General features: G+C 36.2%; 1 long non-coding RNA gene across 1 annotated transcript in view; it reads right to left on the bottom strand.

The window, feature by feature from the left end:
* Positions 1-4062: 4062 nt before the first annotated feature.
* The window catches only part of LOC108309878, an 86003-nt gene continuing 62990 nt past the window's right edge, over positions 4063-27075 (bottom strand). Inside the window, exons 3-5 of the long non-coding RNA XR_001827542.2 lie at positions 5343-5896; positions 4607-4650; positions 4063-4149 (exon numbers count right to left, since the gene is read on the bottom strand). This is a non-coding gene — a long non-coding RNA (uncharacterized LOC108309878). The remainder of the gene's footprint in view (positions 4150-4606; positions 4651-5342; positions 5897-27075) is intronic.

Here is a 27075-nt window from a genome sequence, read left to right on the forward strand (position 1 = left end):
TTTGTCTTTCTCTCCTCTTCATTTCTGAAACAGATTTGCTGGGTAAAGTACTCTTGATGGCAGTTTTACCTTTTAGCACATTGACTATATCATCTACTTTTTCCTGGCCTGCAAAATTTCTGCTGAGAAGCCCACTGGTAGTTTAATGGGTATTCTCTTATATGTGATGAGTCTCTTTTGCTGCTTTCAAAAATCTCTTCTTGACTTTGATTTTTGATAGTTTGATTAAAATGTGTCATATCCCTGGTGGTCCAAATCTCTCCCAGATTTGGGAAGTTTTCAGTTATTATTTCTTTAAATGAAATTTTCTTCTATTTTCTCTCAGTCTTCCTTGGGAATTCCATTAATTCATAAATTCATTCTCTTGAGAGTGTCCCATAAATCCCATAGGCTTCTTTGTTGTTTCTTTTCATTCTTTTTTCTTCACTTACTGGATAATTTCAAATGACCTGTCTTTGAGTTCTTTTTTTTTTTTTTTGCTTGATCAAGTCTGCTTTTGATGCTTTTTTTTTTTTTTTTTTTATTCATTCTGTTCTTCAATTCTAGAATTTCATAAGGGTTCTTTCTTATAATTTCTCTCTTTGTTAACTTCTCATTTTGTTTACTTGATTATGTTGAGTTGTCTGTGTTGAACAGATGCTGAACACAGCTGAGTTTCCTTAAAACAATTATTTTAAATTATTTGTGGGCAGTTTGTAGATCTCCATTTCTTCAGGGAGAATTACTGGAAAATTATTATATTTCTCTGATAGTGTCATGTTCACTTGGTTTTTCTTGTTCCTGAAAGTAAAGACACCTGAAAAAGTAATCACCTCCTCAAGTCTCTACTGACTAGCTTCAGAAAGGAAACACCATCACCAACCGGCCTGAGTAGGGATTTCTGAGGCTCTCTCAAAACTTACCTATGGATTTGCCAACTCAACATCTCTTGTTCCCTCTTCAAGAAAAATGCTTAAGATTGTATGTCTTCTCTCAATCACACAAGCCATGGTAGGTAATAAAAGGCTACCATTTCTTATTCCTACGTCAGTGCCCTGAAATGCTTAAATTTGTATATCTTCTTCCTGTTTTTCAGAATCAGGCTTGTTGTCTGTGCAAGCTCACAAGCCATCTGCAGAGACTTTTACTTTCTGTTCACGGGAGCATGTACAGAGCCAGCTGTAGTCAGGGGCAGGAGTGAGGTACACAGTGTTGGGGGTTCCCATGAGCCAGCTGAAGGGGTCTGCAGGCAAGGTCTCCCAAGTAGCTCATGGGCAGGATTTCTGATGAAGTCTCCAAAGTAGTTAGTAGAATCCAAGGCCTTTGGTTGAGTTCCATGCCCTGGCTGCTGTGAATCCCCATCTCTCTTCCCTGCTTCCAGCTTCTCCCAGCCACTCAGCAGAGCTAAGCACCTCAGTATTCTGGGTGGGGCTAGAATCAAGGGGGCCTCTTTGGCACCACCCCATGGTTGAGTAAGCTGGGTGCTCACTCACTATACTCTCACTTTTTCCTGTAGGAGGATCATGGGCTAAAGGGATCTCTCTTGGTATTGAGCTATACCTAGAGGAGTGACATAGGTAAATGAAATTATTATTTTCTCTTCAATGCACCTATTTTCAAATTTTCTTCTTTAATGGTGTGCTGGAACTTGTCCACTGGACTCCCAGACTTCCTCAAAGGTACTCTCATGCATGTGTGGTTATTAAAATGAGTGCTTCTGTAGGGTTATGTTAATCAAAAAGTGATTCTTGCTGACATCACTCTCAAGAATTCTTTTAGGTGGGAAATAAAAGTCGTTTAGAATCAGACTGCAGAAACTCTGTAGAGCTACAGAAAACAAGAAGGTACATTACCAAGATCTGTCACAGATTCACAGAACACAGTAATTAAGGTCTGAAAGTCTTCCCAATCAAAGAACAGGAGGAGTTCACTCTGAGTTAACTGTTTAAACAGCATCCCTTGTGAAACAGAATTACCACCGTATGTTTTTAGATTGAACCAATTTAATTTCCTACTGTTTGCTTCTAAGTAGGAATTAGAGCTTTCATTCGGAATTGCTAATGGTGCCTATTCTGGACTCCCTTAGCCCAGAACAGAAGAAGAGGGAAGGACTAACATAGTGTGCATGTGATTTAAGACACAGCCAGAACCTGGTCACAGGGCTAGTTCTGCAACAGGCAGGAATAATGAAAAATTAATGAACCCACATGGTATTTATATGTCTAATTTTGATACTAATCATTTGTATACTCTAAGGAAGATGTTATACTTTTACAGAACCATTAAAATGTGCTTTAAACAAAAATATGTATATAATTCTAAAAGTATGTTTCACATTTCATTTCCCAGCAGATGTTCAGTCAATACATTCATGCAGTGACACCTGTAACTCACATGTGGTAGTTTAACTTAGTAACAGTTTATTTCCCTTTGCAATAAAACAATGATTTGAACTAAAAAAAACATAAAAGATGTATATTATTAAGGAAAGATGTTAACAGGTTAACAGATGAAAGCATATAAGCTGAGTGGTGAAGAAACTCAGTAGACAACAGAGGTCTTTTGGAAATCTGTTGGTGACTCCTCAGAGAGAGTCTGAACCCTCTTAGGTGATTCCCAAAATGGACAAGGGAAGAAAGAGAACAGCAAAATGTGAGAATTTGTAAAGGACCTCAGGTGACAAGATAAAGTTTCAGGGAAAGAAGTGAATTGGAAGTGTTATTTATTTCTGGAGACAGGCAGACCAGTCACGCCTATGACACAAGGTCAGCCTCTGCAGCATCTCTTTGATTTGTTTCTCCCACTCATTTTCTGTAGCCACTGCCACCCTCCAGATCCTGATTTCCTCACACTTGTATAGCTGCAGTGGCTTAATGGTGTGCTGAACCTGACCGGCAAGGCTGATATTTTCATCCCCAATTTATGAATGCAAGAACTAAAGCTCAGAAAGATCCACTCGCTTATTCAAGATTGCACATTTTGAAAATGGTGAAACCAAGACCACAGCCTAGGCATTCTGTTTCCAGGTTCGACGCTCTTTGCACCAAAAAGAAAAAAAGGATAATCATTTTAAAATCTTTTATTCTTGGACTCCAAATCTTAAGAGTGTCCCATTTTTCTCCCAAGACTGTGACAACTCTTCTGTTTGACTTTCAAGACCTTCCATTAGTTTGCTCTTGTCTGTCTCTCAATCCTATTTCCAATCACACTTTTAGCTACACTCCCACCTCTCCATCCAAAGCCTGGTTGGCTGCTTTGTGAGCTCACCAAAATCATTCCCACCTCTGCGCCTTTGTTTATGCCATTCCCCCCTTAAAGATCCTTACCTCCTTTATCTTTCATCCCTCTAGACCCCATTCAAATCTTATACATTCTGTGATGGTGTTTTCAATGTATACTCTCTGAACTGTCTATATTGACTGTTTCATCATGGAATATGACTCTTTAACGTATTTTCTTGGATTGTTCTCTAATTGTTACCCTTTGCAACAAAATACAAACCAAATTGCTACAGGCAGTCCTTTGCTTGTTTGTCTTTTCTTAACAACTACTTCATTTTATATAGCGATTTTTGAATTATCATTAGTCTAACATTAAATATATACCAGGACTTCTGTAAATATTTGATAGCTAGAGAAATACAGAAGAATCAGAATTAATAGGAAATATGAAGACTTGGAAATTATAAAATTTGTGGTCAAGGCAAAAGTTTATTAGGTGTGGTGGAAAATTTAAGTGACAAAATTATAACACAAACTGGTTAAAAAGAGGCAGAAACAGAGTTGACCAGCAGACTGAACCATGGCTTTTTTCTGTGTTTCCTTTTATCACAGCTCTGGCTTTCTGACACTCCACAAAACAAGGTAAATGACTTATGATTACTAAACAGACTAACCCAGGCTCAGAAATAATCCGTATTATCTGCAAATGATGATCACATATGTGCTCATGCATCCAGGGTTGTAGCTGGCATTTTATGAAATGACACAAAAGATTCTGCCCATCTTCAATTTTCCAAATTTAATGAGTGTCTTTTCAGAACAGAGGACTATAATAAGAACAAGATATCAAGAAGGTCATTACCCTTGCCCTTGTGGAGCTTTAAGAGTGTGTAGTTTGGAGGAAGTACTTATATCCATGCACAATTAAATAGGTCCGTTGCAGAGCAACCTGTGAACAAATGCGGGTCAAAATATCAGTATGTGTATCCCTGCTGAAGTGATGCTGATAAAAAGGAATAAAAAGAATCGGGTGGAAGATTTTCAGAACAGTGTCAGTAAAAATGATGAACTTAATTTTATGGGGAGAAAAGGGTAAAATATCCTAGTATGTGCAAAGTTATGGACGTAGAAGCAAATGCCTCATCACAGTGTACCTGGTAGAGTATGTTTTATTATCATCATTGTTATTAGTATTCCTATTTGATAATAGGAGATGGCTGAACATCTAAATTAAAATCTCCCAGGTCACACAGTGAGTTACTGGGTCAGCTAAAATAAGTGATATTTTAGGAACAGTTTACATCATGAAACACTGAAACTGTATATTTTTTCAATAAATGAAAATACCCTGGGTAGTCCTTAGACAACAATGAGTAGAAATTAAACTATATTTTTAAAGGGCTTACTTCATAAATATTGCAAAGATGGGGCAAAGAGCTTTCTCATTCCCCTAGTAAAGAAAATCAGGGTATTTTTTTAAAGGAAGAAGAATCATTAACAGTATTTCCTGAAGGAGAATACAGCCTTCCAGCATGTATCAGAATTCCACACTACTACCAGAATTCTAAGATTAAGGGTGTGTTTTACCCACACCCTAGATTTTTGGGAACACAGGCCCTGCATTATGTAAGATCTGCTGAGGACGAGGATAATGTGACTCTTCTCTTTACGCAAGAGCCCTCATTCTGGTCATATATATATATATATATATATATATATATATATATATAATATGTGTGTGTGGTTGACTCTGCAGATGTGGAACCCTACTATGTGTGTGTATGTATGATATGTATATGTGTGTGTGTGTGTGTGTGTGTGTGTGTGTGTGTGTGTGTGTATGCATGTACTTTTTAAAATGCTCTTTGTCCTTTAGCCAAACTGGCAAATCAGCCTGATTAACACACATCTATTTATCTCTACTGCCAGCTCCTATAAATGGTAGCGTTTACCCAAGACAGAAAAATCTCTTGGAATAACGAATATACTTGTTTCAACAATCTGCAGAGCCATAAAATGAGAATAATTCAGAATAGAAGAGTAGCTGGTTTCAAATACTATTTCATTTTCCTCCCAGCCCACTACTAGAGCCCAGTATACTACTGTATAGTATGGGCTTTTATGAAGGCTTCTATTTCCCACCTGTATTTCTTTTTCTTTTTCCAGCAACAGTCTGCCTTTGCGCCAACTCCTAAATAACCATAAATTTTGTTCTTATAAACCTTAATGAATGCTTGGCCAAGATGCTGTAACTATTGGCTTCTATATTGGAGCATAAATGGAAAGGGGGAAAAAAAGTACACTGTGAAAAACTGGATAAAATGGAAAAAAGATCACAGCAAACCCAAAGTCGCAATTTGCCTTTAATGTGAAGGAGGCCTTGTTTTCACGGTGTGGCAGCTTTCAGGGGTTTTAATCTCAAAGTGGCTGATCAATTTAAGGTAAGTGGCAGGCATTTGGCCTGGTTCCCAGGCTTTGCTTTGCTGCTCTGAGAAAAGAAAGGATTCAGTCAGACACACAGACAACAGGCATCATCAGCGGCTCCCACATTCCAAGCATTTTAACACAGATTAGGTTGGCATGATTCTACTGTTTACTGAAATCTCCTAGGTGTTGCATTTTTCCTTTTCCTTGCTGTGGTTATCCAAGATGGTTTTCTCAGGTCAAGACCTTCATATGCCAAATAGCTTGCAGCGCTGTGAAGGGAAAAGAAGAGCAGAGGTCAAGACTTCTGATTAAAATGCTATTTCACTTGCTTGCTGCAAAATATGAGACTTCAGACAGCAGGTAATTGAGCACTGAACTTTTTGCCTAAGGCATACATTGAGAGAGGAACTGTTTTACATGCATGCCTGAGGGGGAAAAAAACGAAGATAATTTCTTTAACAAGGACAAACTTAATTCAACTAGGAATGCCTAAAGGATTAACAGGGTGATCTGTAGTTATTTTTGCTTCAGATTTTATAAGCATGAGGCTTACAGATATGTTGAACGAGATTACGACCAATATAGTTCACTTTTAAATTAATATTTTTACACCATATAGTCTCTACTTTTTCAAAACAGTAATATTAAATGAGTTCAACTGACCCCTTACCACTGTCTCATGTTCTTAGCAAAAGTTAATTTTTTAAATCCATTTGACCTGTAACCTAGGTTAAATAAAATACATATTCTATCAATTAAGCCAAAAAACAAATAAATTGTCTCTCATACAGTTTTGCTGTATCATACTGTATAGAAAATTTGCATTTTAAAATACATTTTCAGTTTTTAAAGATCCTTTGCCTTACCTTAACATAATCAAGAACACCTTCTCATTAGTTATCTTCACGGCAGACCTCCTCATGTTTTATTTCTCTCTAAGAATTTTATCAAACTAAGAAATTTATATGTGGTTTTAAAAATAATTTTTCTAGCTATTATACTTTTCAAAAGCAAAGTTGAATTATTATATTTACTATACCTAGAAATGCCTTCCTAACATTTCATACATTTATATTGACTTATTTCTTCCAAAACTTACACATTGTTGCACTTAAGTAACCGATATTAAGAATAAGTACTCCTGTTTGTAAGGGTGAGCTTAGAAACTAATGCAACTATATGCAGTTATTTTCACTTCAGTCATTATATATGCAAGCATGGCTTTTAAAAAGGAATATATGACTTTTCACTGATTAAAGAAAAAAAAATGGAGTCAGTCACCCAAAATATTTTTCCTTTGCTTAAGTTTGAGCTGGGTTTCTGTCACTTGTCCCTTAAAAGAGAAAGATTAGTAAGTTTTCTGTTGGTCACAAATAAACTATCTCTGGTTCCAGGAACAACAAATTCAAATACATACCAAGCCATATTTCCATCTTCTATATAAAGAGCTTCATTGCCCACACTGGGGGTGTCCAGGCCTCCATAAAAGCATGGCCTGTGAGGTTTTCAGCTTCCAAAGTGGAGTAGGAAGGTGCTCAAGACTGGGGAGGAGCTAAAAAGAGAAGCTTTATTTTCGGACTGGTAGTAAAAATTGATGGGCATTTTCCAAAAATGTAAGCCTGCAGGAAGAAAGATAAATAACAGAGAAAAAGAGGTAAACAACTATAAAACGCATACTGTACCTAGGAAATAGGAAGAGGGAACACTAGCTAGAAGCAACATCTCCCATTTTCTTTCAGAGAAAATAGTGCATTTATTCTGTTTGCTATGGGCAAAGTTCTAAGATATGCTTTTCATATATACACAAAGATCATAATACATTGTCATTTTGTCACTGGGTCCTAATGCAGAAAGATAATGTTCGTTTATCTAAGTTGCTTACAAACCCTGCCATGTAGCACCTAAATATCCTAAAAATAGGAATTGGGCAAAGCAGAACATGGAGTAGACTTATGCTTCCAATTTCCAATTTCTAGCTGAAAGACAATGCCAGCTCTACACCATAGTTGACATTGGGCAATCTTTCTGTGCATTGGTTTCCTTTGTTTGTAAAATGGATTCAGTGAGAATACCTATCTCATAAGACTCTCACAGGGTTGTGATTCAATGGCCTAATGCATGTAACCACAGTACTATGATTTGATAATTGTTCCATAAAAATTAGCCATAAACCTTTACTATATCTGTTTGTATTTCATTCTTATTGGGAAGCATATTACACAAGTTTATTTCACAACATTGCTGTCAGATAAGAAATGTGTGGATTCTGTGTGATTATGGATATTAACTAGAGAATCTGTGTGTATTGTCATATATTTGGGAGTGTCTTAGCCCATTCAGACTGCTATAATAAAATACCTTAGGCTGGGTGCTCAAAAATATCAGTAAATAAATTACAATGCATGAGAAATGGTTTTTAAATGTGATGACAGTACATAATTTCAGTAGGGTCAGAGAAAACTGGGTGCTCATGTTGGAGGCTGACTTACAGACTTACAGGTAATAGCCATTTATTGCTCACAGTCCCAGAGGCTGGAAAATCCAGATCAAGGCACCAGCAAATTCAGTGGCTGGTGAGGAATCTCTGCTTCACAGAGGATACATTGTTGTTTCATCTTGACATGGCAGTAGGGGCAAGGCAGCTCCCTTCACCCACTTTTGTAAGAGGCACCAATCACATTCAAGAAGACAGAGCCCCCATAACTTTATTCCCAAAGGACACCCACTTCTTAATACTATCACGTTCGTTGGGGGCTAGGTTCCAACGTAGGAATTTGAGAGAGACACCAACATTTAGACCATAACAGGGAGGATGGGACTCTGTGTGTGTGTGCGTGTGTGTGTGTGTGCGTGCACGCATGCACACATGTGTATACATATGCATGCTGGTATAAGTTTACCTCTTGATTTCTCATGGTATTATGCTCTCAATTATCTTGCTTCCCCCCTCATCTTTCTTCCATGTCCAATTTGTCATTGACTCCAAGAGAGGTAGTTGAGGTATCTTTAAAAATCAAAGCTGGCCTTGAAATTAGAACCCCACATTAAATCTGTTATTCTGTGACACTAAGCAAATCACTTAGTCTCTCAAAGCCTCAGTTTGTCACCTACAAGTCAATGAGAAAACTATACAGGCTCCTAGCATGACACCTAACCCACAGTAGAGACTCAGGATACTTGGTTGAGTCTGCATCTTCCTTCATGATGTCTCTGAAATCTGTGCCTTTCTTTTGTTCCCTTTGCCACCCTGGAGCAGGCCTTCATTCCCTCTCATCCAAGGCTCAACCTTCAATTTAGTTTTCTCTGATCCAATTGAAGTCATGTACTGTCATCAGATTAAAAAATGTCTCACTGCATTGCAATGTATTTATTGGTATTTTTGAAGCAAACCAACAAAAATATCAAACTCTGCATATTTTCCTTTCATACTTTTAGGTACATATGTTGTCAATATTGCTATTCTCTAGGCCTATGAAGACCCTTATTGTTTAATTATTCCTAAATATTCTTTCACTCACTTTCTCTGTGCTGTGTGAGAACTCTCTCTGTTGAAGTCTATATTATATACTACTCTAAGTCCTAAAGATACCAAGATAAATGAGTCCAAAAAATCTTGGCTGTACCATTCACTTGCAATAATATTAATAAAAATTACTATTTATTGTACTTACAACTAAGATTTTATATACATTATCTCATATAATCCTCACAACAACCCTATAAAGTATTATTATTTTATGAGAAACGGTAGCTTAGGAATATTAAATACATTTCCCATTATATAGATAGAAAGTGGTAGAGCACAGATTTGAATCCAGATCAAAGCCTGAATTCTTAAGCTCTCAGCTACTCTGCCTGTGTTATTCTTAGAGAAATAATAGAAATGGCTCTACCATCAGACTGCCATAGATGTCATAAATAAATTGTCATGTCAGTGTTCCAATAAAACTTTATTTACAAAAACAAGAGACTGGCCCACGTACCACATTTGCCAACCCCTTCGATAGATAACTAAGTTTTTTTAAGTCCTGTTGATAAAGCAGTCATCAAGTTATAGTTTACTAAGAAAAACATTTAGAGTTTTCTAAGAAAGGATTGTTGATTTTTAAAACATTTTGATGAATCATATTAATAAATTCCCTAATATTAAGACATATTTGCTTTCTGTAATAAACTTTTTTCTTACTTTTAATATACTTTCTACACATAGAAGAGAAATTAAGGCCCAGAATATAAGAATCCAGCTCCAGGAGAAAAGGGAGTTACAGTGAAGAAATCCCAACATTCAGCATGCAAATTTTCCTATGAAGCATTTCCTGATTTCTGAAATGAGCACATATTGGGCAAGATGGCAGAAACTTGGCAGAAAACAGCTGCTAAGAAGCTAAAAACCTAAGCAGATATTTAGGCAATCTCATGGTATCAAGGAAACAAAAATTGGAATTCAGGAACCACCAAGTAAAAGAGATACTAGTAAACACTTCAGGCTTTCAATTAAAGCCCTGAATAAGATATATCCTAGGATTAAGAATAATACAGAAATATAAAAGCCTTAACCAGATTAAAGTGTTCTGCATGTACTCTTACCTGCCATACAGGAAAAAAAAATCAAATCTTCTCTGGAAAAGCTTACATCATTCAGAGACTCTACAATTTTTACAATAAATTTCTTATAATCGGTAAAAAAAAATCCTAAGTATACTAGGAAATGGTGCCAAACAAAAATAAAGAGAAAAAATAGACAATTAAAAATAGAACCATAGGTGATACAGATATTGGAGTTATAAGACACTGACTTTAAGGTAGCTGTAAACTGATATTTTGAAAAAACATAGATGAGAAAATTAAAAAAAAAATCAGGGAATTAAAATCCATTTTTTTAAGTATCAAACACTACAATTAAAATTTAAGAAACTACCACTTTTTATGTTTCATTGTAGTATCATAGAAGAATATTCACCATTTTCTGAAAAACACTATTAAAACATTTCCCTTTTCAATTACATATGCCTGAGCCCAGATTTTCTTTATGTACTACAATCAAAACAACACACCACAGTGGATTAAAGACGGAAGCAATAAGAGAATCCCACTGTCTTCCATTAAGCTGGGCATTTTAAAAAAATTGTAAAAACATAAAGCAAGTTTCTTTTTCTCACTTTATTTTTTTGTTTTAGAAAATACAGCTGTTTTCACTTATCTATATATTTTAACATGTAATGGGTTTATTGTTATTTTTAAATAATTTAATAAGTCTTTTAAATTTTCTCAGTCTTCCATTTAATTATGGTAACCATTAATAGATAAAACCCACATAAACAAAAGCTCTTTAGAGTTCTAAATACTTTTTAAGATTGTAAAAGGGTTGCAAGATCAAAAGGTTTGATAACACTGATCTATAGATTCAAAACACTTACAATCTAGTTATCAGCATGTTTTTGTTTATCTGTCTGTGTGTGTGGAAATTGGCAAGCTGTTTCTGATCTTTACATGGAAATAAAAGGATCAAGAATAGCCAAGAGAATTGTGAAGATTAGCTTACAGCTATCAAAGTTTATTTTAAAGCTTTTTTAAAGTTTATTTTAATGTAGCCAAAAGGGTGATTGGCATCAGGAAAAATAGACCAAGAGGATAGAATTGAATCCAGAAATAGTCCTGATACATAGTTACCTGATTTTCAACAACAGTGTTACTATGATGCGGTGGGAAAAGGATGGTCTTTTAAATAAATTATGCTGGATTGATTGTTCTACATTCTTATCAGCATTTGGTATTATCAGTGTTTTGGATTTTAACCGTTCTAACAGATGTGTAGTGATATCTTGTTGTAATTTGGAATTCTCTAATGGCATATGGTGTTGGACATCTGTTGAGATGCCATTTGCTATCTGTATATCTTCTTTGGTGAAGCGTTTGTTCAGGTCTTTTGCCCACTTTGTAATTGGGTTGTTTGTTTTCTTACTGTTGAGTTTTAAGAGTTCTTTGTATATTTTGGACACAAGACCTTTATCAGATATGTGTTTTGCAAATATTTCCCCTTAGTCTGTGACTTGTTTTTAATTCTCTTAAGTTTGTGCTTTGAAGGATATTATAAACAGAATATTCTCCTGTGTTATATTCTAGAACCTTTATTGATTTATCTTTCAATCCATCTGGAATTGATATTTATATCTGATGTGAAGTCGGGGTTAAGTTTTACATACACACATATATACACAAACAGAAACACATATACATATATAGTATACATACACACACACACGCACCCATGCACACATATCCATCCAGAACTCTTATTCATTGCTGGTAGGAATGCAAAATGGTACAGCCACTTTGGAAGACAAATGGAATTTTATGACAATGGTAAACCTTGTCTCACCTTATGATCCAACAATCATACTCCTATGTATTTGCCCAAATAAGTTAAAAACTTACGTTAACATAAAAATTTGACATGAATGTTTATAGGAACTTTATTAATAATTGCCTAAAATTGAATGCAACCAAGATGTCTTTCAACAGATAAATGGATTAACAAACTGTGGTACATCCCTACAATGGAATATTAATATTACTGAGCAATAAGAAAAAATAAGCTAAAAACAGATATAGAGGAAACTTAAATGCATATTGCCAAGTGAAAGATGCCAGTCTGAAAGACCACATATGTGTATTTCCAACAAATGTCATTTTGGAAAAGACAAAACTATAGAGACAGTAAAAAGATTAGTGGTTCCCAGTGTGTATTAATCAGGGCTTTCCAGAAAAACAGAACCAATAAGATATTTATAAATATATAAGAAGAGATGGACTTTATATTAATAACAATGTATCAATATCAGTTCATCAACTGTAACAAATGTATCACATCAATGTAAGACATAAATTAATAGGGAAACTGGAAGAGCAGGGAGTATATGGGAATCTCTGTTCTTTTGCTCAATTTTTCTGTAAAACTAAAATTGCTTTAAAAATAAAATCTAATCAAAATAAAATGTACTAACCAAAATAAGATTATTGATCATTTGGACTTACTAAAATTTAAAGCTTCTACTCATCAAAAGACATGATTAAGAGAATGATAAGGAAGGATGCAAAGTGGAAGAAGACATTTGACTTTTAAATCATACAACTCATATCTAGACTATATAAATATCTCTTATAAATCTTCAAAAAAGATAGACTCAATTTTTTTCTAAAAGGGCAAAAAACTTGAACAGGCTTTTTACAAGCGATATCCAAATGGCCGATGAACATGCAAAGGTATTCAACATCACTAGTTATCTGGAAAATGCAAATTGAAAACAAAATAGGATATTTCTACACACACCCCAGAATGGCTAAAATTAAAAAGATTGACAATACCAAGCATTTGTCAGGATACACAGCAACAGAAACTCATAGGATGCTTTGAGGGGTGTAAATTGGTAAAAACCACTTTGGAAATTTTGTTGCCAGTAAAGCTGAACATATGTGCACCCTATGATTCAGTAATTCAATCCACAGGTATAAACCTAACAGAAATATATTTTGTGCATATATATGTGCACAAAAACATAGTTATGAGAATGAGAATATTCCTAGCACATTATTCTTCATAGCACCAAACTAGAAGCAACCAAATGCCCATTGTATTAATGCATTATCACACTGCTACAAAGACACACCTGAGACTGGGTAATTTATAAAGAAAAAAGGTTTAATCAGCTTGCAGTTCTGCAGGCTGTACAGGCTTCTGCTTCTGGGGAGCCTCAGGAAACTTACAGCTATGATGGGAGGCAAAGGGAAAGCAGCCACAGTCTTCACATGGCTGGGAGGAGAGAGAGGTAGCGAAGTGGGAGGTGGTACACACTTGCAAACACCCAGATCTTGTGAGAAGTACATCTCAAGAGCAGCAATGAGGAAGTCTATCCCCATGATTCAATCACGTCTCACCAGGCCCCTCCTCCAACACTGGGGATACAATTTGACATGAGACTTTGGTAGGGACACAGAGCCAAACCACATCACCCATTAACAATAGAATGGATAAATTATGTTATATATGTACAATGGAATACAATTTTGCAATGAAGAAAATTATATCTATAAAAACATTAATTAATCTCAAAGGTATAACATTTAGCAACAAAAAGAGTATATACTATGTAATCTCATTCAAATAAAATTCAAAAACAGGCAACACAAATTTATAGTAATAGGAATCTGTGCCGTGGTTACCTTTGGAGGAAGCAACAACAGGGACAGGAACACAAAGTGGGCCTCTGTGGTGGTGTTAATGTTCAGTATCTTGCTTTGTGTCATAATCAAGCTGTAAAATTAATGTTTATGCCTTTACCAGTCCAAAAATTAAATTTAAATTAAATAAGTGAAACAAATGGTTGCCTAAACCAACCACCTTAAAGTCATGAGTCATAAAGATTCCCAAATTACTTTTAATCCTATCATTCCTAAAGCTAAAACAGTGAGGCCCTCCTGATAACAAGATGCACTCTCATTACAGACAGTTCAATGTTCGTCCTGTGTCCAGCACATTATTAATAATTAATAGCTAATATTTTAGTGCAGACACCACACTGAGTGCTTGCGTGCATTAAAACATTGAAATCTCCCAGTAACCCTTAGAGATGAATATTATTAAGCTGCTTTATAGATGAGAAAGTAAATTTTCACAAGGTCAGTGTATCAGTCAATATCTTTTGTTACGTTTAAAAGAGACCACGTTTGGTTTAAGCAAAAGGGAATGTGCTTAAAAGGGCATTGCAGAACTCCCAGAGTTGTGAGAATAGCCAAGTTGAGTCCAGTGTGAAAACGCTGTTTTATTGCCCAGCACCGGAGATTGTGACCCACTCTGCCACACTGCCAGCCCTGAAACCCAGACATGGGGACTGGCAAATCTGCCACTGCTCTGGGGAGGCTCGCCGTAACTTCTGCCACCAGCACCACCAGCAAGAATGACTCTTGGTTCCCACTGCAGCAACCAAGTGTTGAGCACATGTTTCATGCCCTAAAGCAAAAGGGAATGCATGCACTTATAAAATCCCAGGTCTGGAAGGTGGCAAGCAGGAATTTGAACCCAGCTGACTTGGTTCCAAAACCAGGGGCTCAAATTTTTGCGAGACTGTCTACAAAGACGTGATGTTACTTTACCATTTTAAGGACCAAATTAGGCAAGCAAATCCACCAAGAAGCAAGCCCAACAACACCTCATGCCACTGTGTCACTTATCAGAAAGATTCAAAAATTCATTGCTTGACTAATTTATAGACAGAACCAAACTATTCATATGACAAATCAGGCTTCTGGAAATCACCAAGTGCTTTAACGAAGACAGGCAGGGAGGACCGGGTATGACAGCTCATCTGAGAGCCAGAACTACACCATGTGGGGCCGTGTGGCTGCATGCTGACTCAGAAGAGGGGTGGGGAAGGAGAGCCGCCTCTTATTCACCAAGACCACATCCTGCCCCTCCCTCATTCTTTCCCCTGGAAGCTGCACATCAATCTTAGTGAGATCCTCCCGAAGTATGGGGCTCAGGTATTTGCAGCAAATGTCTGTGAACCTAAGAGTCCCATTTTCCAGGAACATTTGGCCCTGCTTCTTTCAATGGCGTTTAGGTGTGAAGTTAACTATGACTAAGTGTGAAGCTGATACTCTGCACATGAAGACACAGGGCTTGATTTGGGTTATTTATTTTTCACTGTGTTTTCTTGGGCACAAACCAGTAACTAACACCATATATATAACCAGTTTGTGCCCAAGAAAACACAGTGAAAAACAAATATATATATGTATGAAAAGTAAATATATAATAAATATAAATATATATATATGTTTTTTAAAAAACTGGCTTTAGTTGTTTTAAATCAGAAAATTCTTCATCTAAACACACAATACCAGTTAGGTAACAACTTGGGAGAAATGTGTCCTTTCTGACGAATGTGTAAACACATATTCATTATCATCAAAGACTAAGCAAGCATTTCATCCTGCTCTGATTCATCTTAGGAAAACATGTGTTAGGCAATTCAAAATCCTTCAAATAAAGAATAAAAAGAGGCAAGGTCAAGTTTTTTCTTAAAGGACATTTAGTAAAATTAGTGTCTTTGGGGACTTTTTTGTTTTGTTTGAAGTTTGAGGACTGGAGTTTTTGGGGGGTTTTTTATTTATTTTGAGCTATCATTATTGGTTTCTATTGAAGGCAACAGTGGTATTAGGATTAGAAAGGCTGTGGTAGTCAATATGTAAAGGAGTTTGAAAGGTTAGGAGTCTGAACATTATTCTGTAGGCAGGGAGTAATTCATAAAAGTTTTTTATCTACTTTATTTTTACAATTTTTTAGCCAAATAGAACAAAGAGAAAAGTGTGGAAAATTTAAGTAAATTTAATTTTTTTAAATCACACATTATGCAACCACCTTTCATATCAAGAAATAGAAAACTACCAGCACCTCAGGAAGCTACCTCGTGGTATTTTTAAATTTAAAAATTATGAACTATAACCAAATAAAGAGAAAACATAAAATGTGTCTGTTTAACATGTTGCCATCAAGATCAAGAAGTCTAAGATCAAAAGCACCCCAGAAATCTCCTGAGCTTAACTCCCAAATCACAGCTTTCTCCCTCCCCATTCCTCACTCCCAAACCATAAGGTAATCACTACCCACATATTTGGAATAACCATTTCTTTGCTTTTCTTTATGGTTTTACCACCTAGATATGCATCACTAAATAAGATAGTTTAGTTTTGCCATTTTTGAACTTGTTTAAATACAATCATGCTTGATGTTTTCTTTGTTTTTTGCTTCTTTGCCCAACAGTATTTTTGAAGAGTCATCCATGCTAATTCTTGTAGTTTATAGTCACTTTCTTTATTATAAATAATTTGTTGCATGAATATATCACAAGTTTTTTATCCAGGCTATAGTTAATCAGTTAGTGGTTTCCAGGCTGAGGCTGTTACAAATAATGTTAAGGCATTGTGTGTGTATGTGTATGTAAGAGAAAAAGAATTAGGATATATCTGGTAGTACTATGCAAGCTGAACTCAGGGAGAAAAGAATCAGAGAAGTTAGTTGGGAGACTCAGCTGTAAACAATCAAACATATGAACTTAGTGATTAATAAAGAAAGTAAGAAAGGACAGATCCCTATCAGGAGTTCCTATTATTCTGCATTTTTGCCTGCTTTTGATACTATCCATCATTTTAAATGTTTGCTAAAATGATCAGGAAAAAAGCTATTGGTTTACATTTCAGTTACCTAATTACTAGTTAATTTGAGCATTCTCTTGTATTTTTTTTTTTCAGATTATGAAATTTTGTGTGTAAATTGCCTATGTATACCCTTTGCCGATTTTTCTATCAGCTGTTTCTTATCTTTCTTGCTGATTTAGGGGAACTCAATAAGTTCTGAATATTAATCCATCTATTACCTATATTGTTTAGATATTTTACCTGTGTGTTGCTTATCTCTGTTCACACTATCTTTTGCTATATGTAAATTTTTAATTTGTATATGTGATGACTTTTATGATGTGTTACCTTGGCTAGGCTACAATATCTAATTATTCGATTAAACACCTAATCTTTTCTTGTGATGGTAGTTTGCAGATATAATTAAAGTCCCTACTCAGGTGACTTTAAGGGATATTATCTTAAATAATCTGAGAAAACCTGATTAAATCAGTTGAAAAGCCTTAAAAGTAGGACTGAGGCTTCTCCAAAAGGAATATGAAGTTTCATACTATGATATTCCCTTCCTAAAGACCTTCTCTACTGATTTCAGACTTTCTTAGTAAATCCCAACAATCACACAAGCCAATCTATGTGTGTGTCTGTGTGTGTAAACACACATATCTCTATCTGAATCTATATCTGTCTATATATATATATGTATATATTTGAATTTGTACTTATGTTATTCTCCCTGGCGGTTCTGCTTCTCTGGTTGAACCCTGGCTGATACAGTATAATATTTTTACATAGTCAATCTATCAATAATCTCATTTATAGCTGCTGGGTTTTGTGTCTTGCTGACTTAGTCTTCATATTAATGTGTGTGTAAGTCATAATTATACAGAATTAGTAGTAATGGCAAAAGATTGAAAAGGCTCCCTTCACTTCTCTCTACTATTTCTTCCCCATCTAGAAGTAACCATTGTTGATAAGTTGAACTATATTTGTCAAGCCTACTTTTTATGTTAAAAAAAAAAAAGAAGCCCGTGTGTGTGTGTGTGTGTGTGTGTGTGTGTGTGTGTAAAAGTCTACAAAGTGAGCTGAAAGAATACAACCCAACTTAATGATATGATTACATGTAGATGAGAAAAAAGTGGTTAGACAAAAATGAAAAGGGACTTTGAGCATTTTGTACTTTTGATTGTCTAAATCTTACACAATGAGAATCTGTATTTAAGTGATTTTTTATATAAAATAGCTTTATGAAAATTATTAATAATGATTCCATGATTCCCGTATTTCAAACTTGGGTAAGCCAAGAGATCATGGTTCCATTGAGATAAATAAAGATACCAAAAACAAGATGTTTACTGCAAGCATTACAAACTCCAAATCCATGCTTAAATGCATAATGAAAGGCAATAGGAAGATTGAATGTGGTGTCTAGCTAGGAGCACATGCTTGCCCTAAATTTCAGAAGTCTATGGACAAATAAAACATATATACAAGCCAAATTTGGCTTGTGGGTCATAGGTATGTAAACCTTCCAACCATGTAGGAAAAGAAGAGACTGATTTTGAACCAAGAATGAAGGACTTTGAGCCTTAGAGGTGTTTTTTTAAAAAATCATAAAAGCTAAGACTCCAGTAAAAACAACAGGGCAATTTGCTAAGAACGTGTTTTTTTTTTTGAAAGGTGTATTATAGATACACATTCATGTTGTTTAAGAATTGCATCCTATTCCAATTCAATTTTGGCTGAAGGGCTGGAGCAATATAAAATTTTCTTCATTTACTTTCAGATAAATAGAAAGAGACACATATTTCATAAAGACAATTTAGTAAGAGCACTATGAAGTTTAGAAAACTGAGAAATGGGAAATTTTGAATTTTACAGCGTGACATTTAATGGAAGATTCCATTAGAAATGTCTTACTTAATATCAAATGTTTTTTAAAAAAAATGAGGGACAGCAACATGGCCAGGACTCAGCATTTATCTCACACTTGTCAATGTATAGCTGTTGAGCAGACACCATAATGAATAACAGCTGACAAATGTTTAAAGACCAAAAATTAATCAACATATCAATACAATAAAGTATAAAATTCACATGATCATCTCAATAGAAAAGGAAAAATATTTTACACAATGTGAGATTAAAATACGGTTTATAAAAAAACTAGGAACAGAAGGGAACTTTCTCTACTTGATAAAGTACATATATGAAAAACCCACAGTTAATACATGTTGAGCATCCCAAATCTGAAAGTCCAAAATCCAAAATGCCCTAAAATCCAAAACTTTTTGAGTGCTAACATCATGCTCAAAGGCTCACTGGATCATTTCAAATTTTTTACTTGTTTATTGGAGATGCTTAACTGCAAAGTATAATGCAAATATACCAAAATCCAAAAAAACACCAAATCCATAACACTTCTGGTCCCAAGTAGTTCAGATAATATTATACATAACAACTGAATGTTTTCCTCTAAGATCAGGAACAAGACGAGTGATTATTTTTACTACTTCCATATAACATTATATAGGTGAGCCAATTAGGGGGGAAGATTAAATGCAAGGCATCAAATTTTGAAAGAAAGAAGTAAAATATATGTATACATGATATGTTTAAGTCATGATAATACAGAAAATCCTAAATTTAGCAAAAACTATTCAAACTAATAAATAAGTTCAGCAATGTTGCAGGATATGAGATCATTATACAAAAATCAATTGTATTTTGATTTTTGTATAATGATCTCATTATCACACACTTGCACCAAACAATCCAAAATGAAATAATTCCATTTCCCACAACATCAAAAATAATAAAATACTTAGAAATATATTTAACAAAGGAAGTGAAAAACGTATGTACTGTATACTATAAAATATTATTGAAAGAAATTAAAGACAACCTAAATAAATGGAAAAACATACCATTTTCACAGATTAGATACCATTAATATGCTCATGTTAACGGGCAATATTTCCCAAATTGATCTACACATTCAACTCAACTATTCAAACCATTCAATGAAGAAAGAGTACACTTTTGAGCAAATGGTGCTGAACCCTTGCCTCACACTATATAGAAAAATTCACACAAAATGGATCAAAGACCTCACTGTAAGAACTACAACTATAGTTTCATAAAACTGTACTTCATAAAATGAAAACTATAAAACTCTTAAAAGAAAACATCAGCTTAAACCTTTGTAGCCTTGAGTAAGAGAACAGTTTCATAGATATGCACTAAAAGTACAAGCAACAAAGAAATAGATAAATTGGATTACATCAAAATTTAAAATTCTTGTGCTACAAATTATCAAGAAAGTGAAGAGACAACCCAGGAAAAGGGAGAAAATATTTGCAAATCATATTTCTGATGAGAGGCTCATATCTAGAATATGTAAAGAACTCTTATAATTCAGAGGTGGCTGGTAAGATGGCAAAATAGGAAGCTCCCAGCGAGACCTATGCAGAAGGCAGGTGGCTTTTTATTTCCAACTGAGGTACCTGGCTCATCTCACCGGAACTGGTTAGACAGTGGGTGCAGACCATGGAGGGTGGGCGGAAGCAGGGTAAGGCATCACCTCACCCAGGAAGCACAAGAGTTCAGGGAACTCCCTCCCCAAGCCAAGGGAAGCCATGAAGGACTATGCCTTGAGGGACAGTGCATTCTGGCTCAGATACTATGCTTCTCCAGTGGTTTTTGCAACCTGTACACCAGGAGATTCCTTTGGGTGCCAACACCACCAGGCCCCTGGGTTTCAAGCATAAAACTGGGTGGCCATTTGGGCAGACCCTGAGCTAGCTGCAGGAGTTTTTTTTTCATACCCCAGTGGCACCTGAATGCCAGCAAGACAGAACCGCTCACTCCCCTGGAAAGGTGGATAAAGCCAGGGAGCCAAGTGGTCTAGCTCAGCAGGCCCCACTCCCACAGAGCCCAGCAAGCTAAGATCCACTAGCTTGAAATTCTCATTGCCAGTACAGCAGTCTGAAGTCGACCTGGGACACTCGAGCTTGGTGGAAGGAGAAGCTTCGCCATTACTGAAGCTTGAGAAGGTGACTTTCCCCTCACAGTGTAAAGAAAGCAGCTGTGAAGTTCAAAACGGGCGGAGCCCATCGTAGCTCTACAAAGCTGCTGTAGCCAGACTTCCTCTGTGGATTACTCCTCCCTGGGCAGGACATCTCTGAAAGAAAGCGGCAGCCCCAGTCAGGGACTTATAGGTAAAACTCCCATCTCCCTCGGATAAAGCACCTGGGGGAAGAGGCAGCTGTGGAGGCAACTTCAGCAGTTTTAAATGTTCCTGCCTGCTGGCTCTGAAGAGAGCAATGAATCTCCCAACACAGCATGCAAGGTCTGCTAAGGGACAGACTGTTTCTTCCAGTGAGTCCCTGACCCCTGTGCCTCCTGAGTGGGAGACATCTTCCATCAGGGGTCAACAGAAACCTCATACAGGAGAGCTCCAGGTGGCATCTAGCAGGTACCCCTCTGGGGCAAAGCTTCCAGAGGAAGGAACATGCAGCAATCTTTGCTGTTCTACAGCCTCCACTGGTGATACAAATAGAATCTGGAGTGGACCTCCAGCAGACCTGCAGCAAAGGGGCTTGACTGTTAGAAGAAAAACTAACAAACAGAAAGGAAGAGCATCAACATCAACAATAAAGATGTCGACACAAAAACCCCATCCAAAGGTCACCAGCATCAAAGACCAAAGGTAGATAAATCCATGAAGATGAGGAAAAAAACAGCCCAAAAAGGCTGAAAATTCCAAAAACCAGAGCACTTCTTCCTCTCCAAAGGATCACAACTCCTCATCCTCAAGGGAACAAAACTGGATGGAGTACGAGTTTGATGAATTAACAGAAGTAGGCTTCAGAAGGTGGGTAATAACAAACTCCTCCAAGCTAAAGGAGTATTTTCTAATCCAATGCAAGGAAGCTAAGAACCTTGAAATAGGTTAGAAGAATTGCTAACAAGAATAAACAGTTTAGAGAAGAATATAAATGACCTGATGGAGCTGAAAAACACAGCACAAGAACTTCGTGAAGCATACACAAGTATCAATAGCCAAATTGATCAAGTGGAAAAAAGGATATCAGAGATTGAAGATCAACTTAATAAAATAAAGCATGAAGACAAGATTAGAGAAAAAATAAAAAGGAATGAACAAAGCCTCCCTGAACTATGGGAAAAGATAAAAAGACCAAACTTATGTTTGATTGGTGTACCTGAAAATGATGAGAATGGAACCAAGTTTGAAAACACTCTTCAGGTTATTATCCAGGAGAACTTCCCCAACCTAGCAAGACAGGCCAACATTCAAATTCAGGAAATACAGAGAACACAACAAAGACACTCCTCGAGAAGAGCAACCCCAAGACACATAATTGTCAGATTCACTAAGGTTGAAGTGAAAGAAAAAGTGTTAAGGGAAGCCAGGGAGAAAGGTCAAGTTACCCACAAAGGGAGACCCATCAGACTAATAATAAATCTCTCTGCAGAAACCCTACAAGCCAGAAGAGAGTGGGGTGGGGGTAATATTCAACATTCTGAAGAAAAGAATTTTCAACTTATAATTTTATATCCAGTCAAACTAAGCTTCATAAGTGAAAGATAAATAAAATCCGTTACAAACAAATGCTGAGAGATTCTGTCACCACTAGGCTGGTCTTACAAGAGATCTGCAGGAAGCACTAAATATGGAAAAGAAAAACTGGGTACCAGCCACTGGAAAAACATACCAAATTGTAAAGACCATTGACACTATGAAGAAACTGCATCAACTAATGGGCAAAATAATCAGCCAGCAACATAATGATGGGATCAAATTCACACATAACAATATTAGCCTTAATTGTAATGGGCTAAATGCCCCAATCAAAAGACACAGAATGGCATTGGATAAAGAGTCAACACCCATCAGCGAGCTGTATTTAGGAGACCCATCTCACATGCAAATACACAGATAGGCTCAAAATAAAGGGATGGAGAAATATTTACCAAGCAAATGGAAAGCCAAAAAAAGAAAAAGCAGGGGTTGCAATCCTAATCTCTGGTAAAACAAACTTTAAACCAACAAAGATCAAAAAAGACAAAGAAGGACATTACATAATAGTAAAGGGATCAATGCAACAAGAAGAACTAACTAAACTAAATATGTAAGCACCCAATACAAAAGCACCCAGATTCATAAAGCAAGTTCTTAGAGACGTACAAAGAGACACAGCCTCCTACAAAATAATAGTAGGAGACTTTAACACCCCACTGTTAGTGCGAGACAAATCAGTGAGACAGAAAATTAACAAGGATATTCAAGACTTAAATTCACCCCGGACCAAACGGACTTAATAGACATTTACAGAACTCTACGCCCCAAATCAAGAGAATATACATTCTTCTCGGCACCACATCACGCTTATGCTAAAATTGACCACATAATTGGAAGTAAAACACTCCTCAGAAAATGCAAAATAATAAAAAATAAAAGGAAATCATAACAGTCTCTCAGACCACAGTGCAGTCAAATTAGAACTCAGGATTAAGAAAATCACTCAAAATTGTAGAACTACATGGAAACTGAACAACCTGCTCCTCAATGCCTACTGGGTAAATAACAAAATTAAGGCAAAAATAAATAAGTTATTTGAAACCAATGAGAACAAAGACACAAACTACCAGAATCTCTGGGAAACAGCTAAAGTGGTGCTAACAGGTAAAAATATAGCACTAAATGCCTACAGAAGAAAGTGAGAAAGATCTAAAATCAACATCTTAAAACACAATTAAAAGAACTAGAAAAGCAAAAGCAAACAAATTCAAAAGCTAGCAGAAGACAAGAAATAACTAAGATCAGAGAAGAGCTAAAGGAGATAGAAGAAAAATCCTTCAAAAAAAATCAGTGACTCCAGGAGCTGGTTTTTTTGAAAAGATTAACAAAATAGACCATTAGCCAGACTAATAAAGAAAAGAAAGAAGAATCAAATAGACAATTTAAAAAATGATAAAAGGGATCTCACCACTGATTCCCATAGAAAATACAAACAACTATCAGAGAATACTATAAACACCTCTATGCAAATAAACTCAAAATTCTAGAAGTGGATACATTCCTGGACACATACACCCTCCCAAGACTAAACCAGAAAATAGTTGAATCTTTGAATAGACTAATAACATGTTCTGAAATTGAGGCAGAATTAATAGCCTATGAATAAAAAAAAAAGCCCAGGAACAGACAGATTCACAGCTGAATTCCACCAAAGGTACAAAGCAGAGCTGGTACCATTCCTTCTGAAACTATACTAAATCATAGGAAAAGAGGGATTCTCTCTAACTCATTTTGTGAGGTCAGCAATATCCTGATACAAAAACCTGGCAGAGACACAGCAAAAAGAAAATTTCAGGCCAATATCCCTAAGGAACATTAGTGTGAAAATCCTCAATAAAATACTGGCAAACTGAATTGAGCAGCACATCAATAAGCTGATTCACTACAGTCAAGATGGCTTCATCCCTCCAATGCAAGGTTGGCTCAACATATGCAAGTCAATAAACATAATCTGTCAATAAATAGAACCATGACAAACCCACAGCTAATATCTTACTGAGTGGACAAAAGCTGAAAGAATTCCCTTTGAAAACTGGCACAAGGCAAGGTGTCCTCTCTTACCATTCCTATTCAACATAGTATTGGAAGTTCTGGCTGGGGCAATCAGGCAAGAGAAAGAAATAAAGGATGTACAAATAGGAAGAGAGATGTTTGCAGATGACATGATTGCATATTTAGAAAACCCCATTGTCTCAGCCCAAAATCTCCTTAAGCTGATAAGCAACTTCAGCAAAGTCTCAGGATACAAAATCAGTGTGCAAAAATCACAAGCATTCCTATATATTAGTAATAGCCAAATCATGAGTGAACTGCCATTCACAATTGCTACAAAAAGAGCAAAATACCTAGGAATATAACTTACAATGGATGTGAAGGACCTCTTCAAAAAGAACAAAAAACCACTGCTCAAAGAAATAAGAGAGGACACAAACAAATGGAAAAACGTTCCATGCTCATGAATAGGAAGAATCAATATCATGAAAATGGCCATACTGCCAAAGTAATGTATACATTCAATGCTATCCCCATCAAGCTACCATTGACTTTCTTCACAGAATTGGGAAAAACTACTTTACATTTCATATGAAACCAAAAAAGAGTCTGTATAGCCAAGACAATCCTAAGCAAAACGAACAAGGCTGGAGGCATCATGCTACCTGACTTCAAATTATACTACAAGACTGTAGTAATCAAAACAGCATGGTACTGATACCAAAACAGAGACATAGAACAATGGAACAGAACAGAGGCCTCGGAGGCAACACCAAACATCTACAACCCTCTGATCTTTGACAAACCTGACAAAAACAAGCAACGGGGAAAGGATTCCTTGTTTAATAAGTGGTATTGGGAAAACTGGCTACCATTTGACCCAGCAATCCCATTACTGGGTATATACCAGAAGATTTATACCAGAAGATTATAAATCATTCTACTATAAAGTCACATGCACACATATGTTAACTGCAGCACTGCTCACAATAGCAAAGACTTGGAACCAACTCAAATGCCCATCAATGATAGACTAAATAAAGAAAATGTGGCACATATTCACCATGGAAGACTATGCAGCCATAAAAAAAGATGAGTTCATGTCCTTTGCAGGGACATGGGTGAAGCTGGAAACCATTCTCAGCAAACTAACACAGGAACAGAAAACCAAACACTGCATGTTCTCACTCATAAGTGGGAGTTGAACACTGAGAACACATGGACACAGGGAGGGGAACATCACACACCAGGACCTGTCATGGGGTGGGGGGCCAGGGGAGAGATAGCCTTAGGAGAAATACCTGATGGATGATGGGTTGATGGGTGCGGCAAACCACCATGGCACATGTATACCTATGAAACAAACTTGCACATTCTGCACATGTATCCCAGAACTTAAAGTATAATAATTGTAATTATAAATAAAAATATTAAGTATAGATTTTAAAATCTATAAAATGTTCTTGTTATATTTTTCCCAAAATAATGAGGTTTAATTGAGATCGTAAAAAAAAAAAAAAAAAAAGAACTCTTGTAGTTCAATAATAAAAAGACAAATATCCTAATTTTTAAATGAGCAAAGGATCTGAATAGACATTTCTGTGAAAAAGTACATGAAAAAATGTTCAACATCATTAGACATCAAACAGTATAAATCAAAACTATGATGAGCTACCACTTTACACACACTGGGTGGCTATAATTTTTAACAACAGATAATTACAAATATTGATGAGGATGTAGAGATATTGGAAGCTTTATGTACTGATGATGAAGATATAACATGGTATATACATTTTAGAAAATAGAATGGCAGTTTCTCAAAAAGTCCAACATAAAGTTACCATGTGATCCAGCAATTCCACTGCTAGGTATACAGCCACAAGAAATTAAAGTATGTGTCCACACAAAAACTTGTACAGGAAGGTTCACTGCCACATTACTCATAACAGCCAACAAGTGGGAAAAAAAAAAAACCAAATGTCCATTCAACTGATAAATAATATGTAGTATATGCATATGATTGGGCTGTATCAATAAAAAGAATAAAGTGGCCGGGCGTGGTGGCTCATGCTTGTAATCCCAGCACTTTCAGAGGCAGATCACCTGAGGTCAGGAGCTCAAGACCAGTCTGACCAACATGGAGAAATCCTGTCTCTACTAAAAATACAGAATTAGCTGGGCACAGTGGCCCATGCCTGTAATCCCAGCTACTCGGGAGACTGAGGCAGGAGAATCACTTGAACCCAGGAGGCAAAGGTTGTGGTGAACTGAGATCATGCCATTGCATTCTAGCCTGGGCAACAAGAGTGAAACTCCATCTTTAAAAAAAATGTAAGCACTGATACATGCCACATCACAGATGACCTTTGAAAACATATCAAATGAAAGAAGCCAATCATTAGAAAACCATGTATTATATAATTTCACTTATATTAAATATCCAGAATGGGTAAATCTATAGAAATAGAAGGTAAATTTGTGATTGCCTATGACTCAAGATAGGGACTGGGAAGAAATGGGGAATGACTGCTGCTGGGTACAGAGTTTTTGGGGAGAGTGAATGAAAATGTTCTTGAAGTAGGTTGTCCAACACTATGCATATAAGTGAAAACCACTGAATTGTATACTTTAAATATATGGCTTGTATGAATGTGAGTT

Source organism: Cebus imitator, unplaced genomic scaffold (assembly GCF_001604975.1).
Source record: "Cebus imitator isolate Cc_AM_T3 unplaced genomic scaffold, Cebus_imitator-1.0 Scaffold98, whole genome shotgun sequence".
NCBI lineage: Eukaryota > Metazoa > Chordata > Mammalia > Primates > Cebidae > Cebus > Cebus imitator.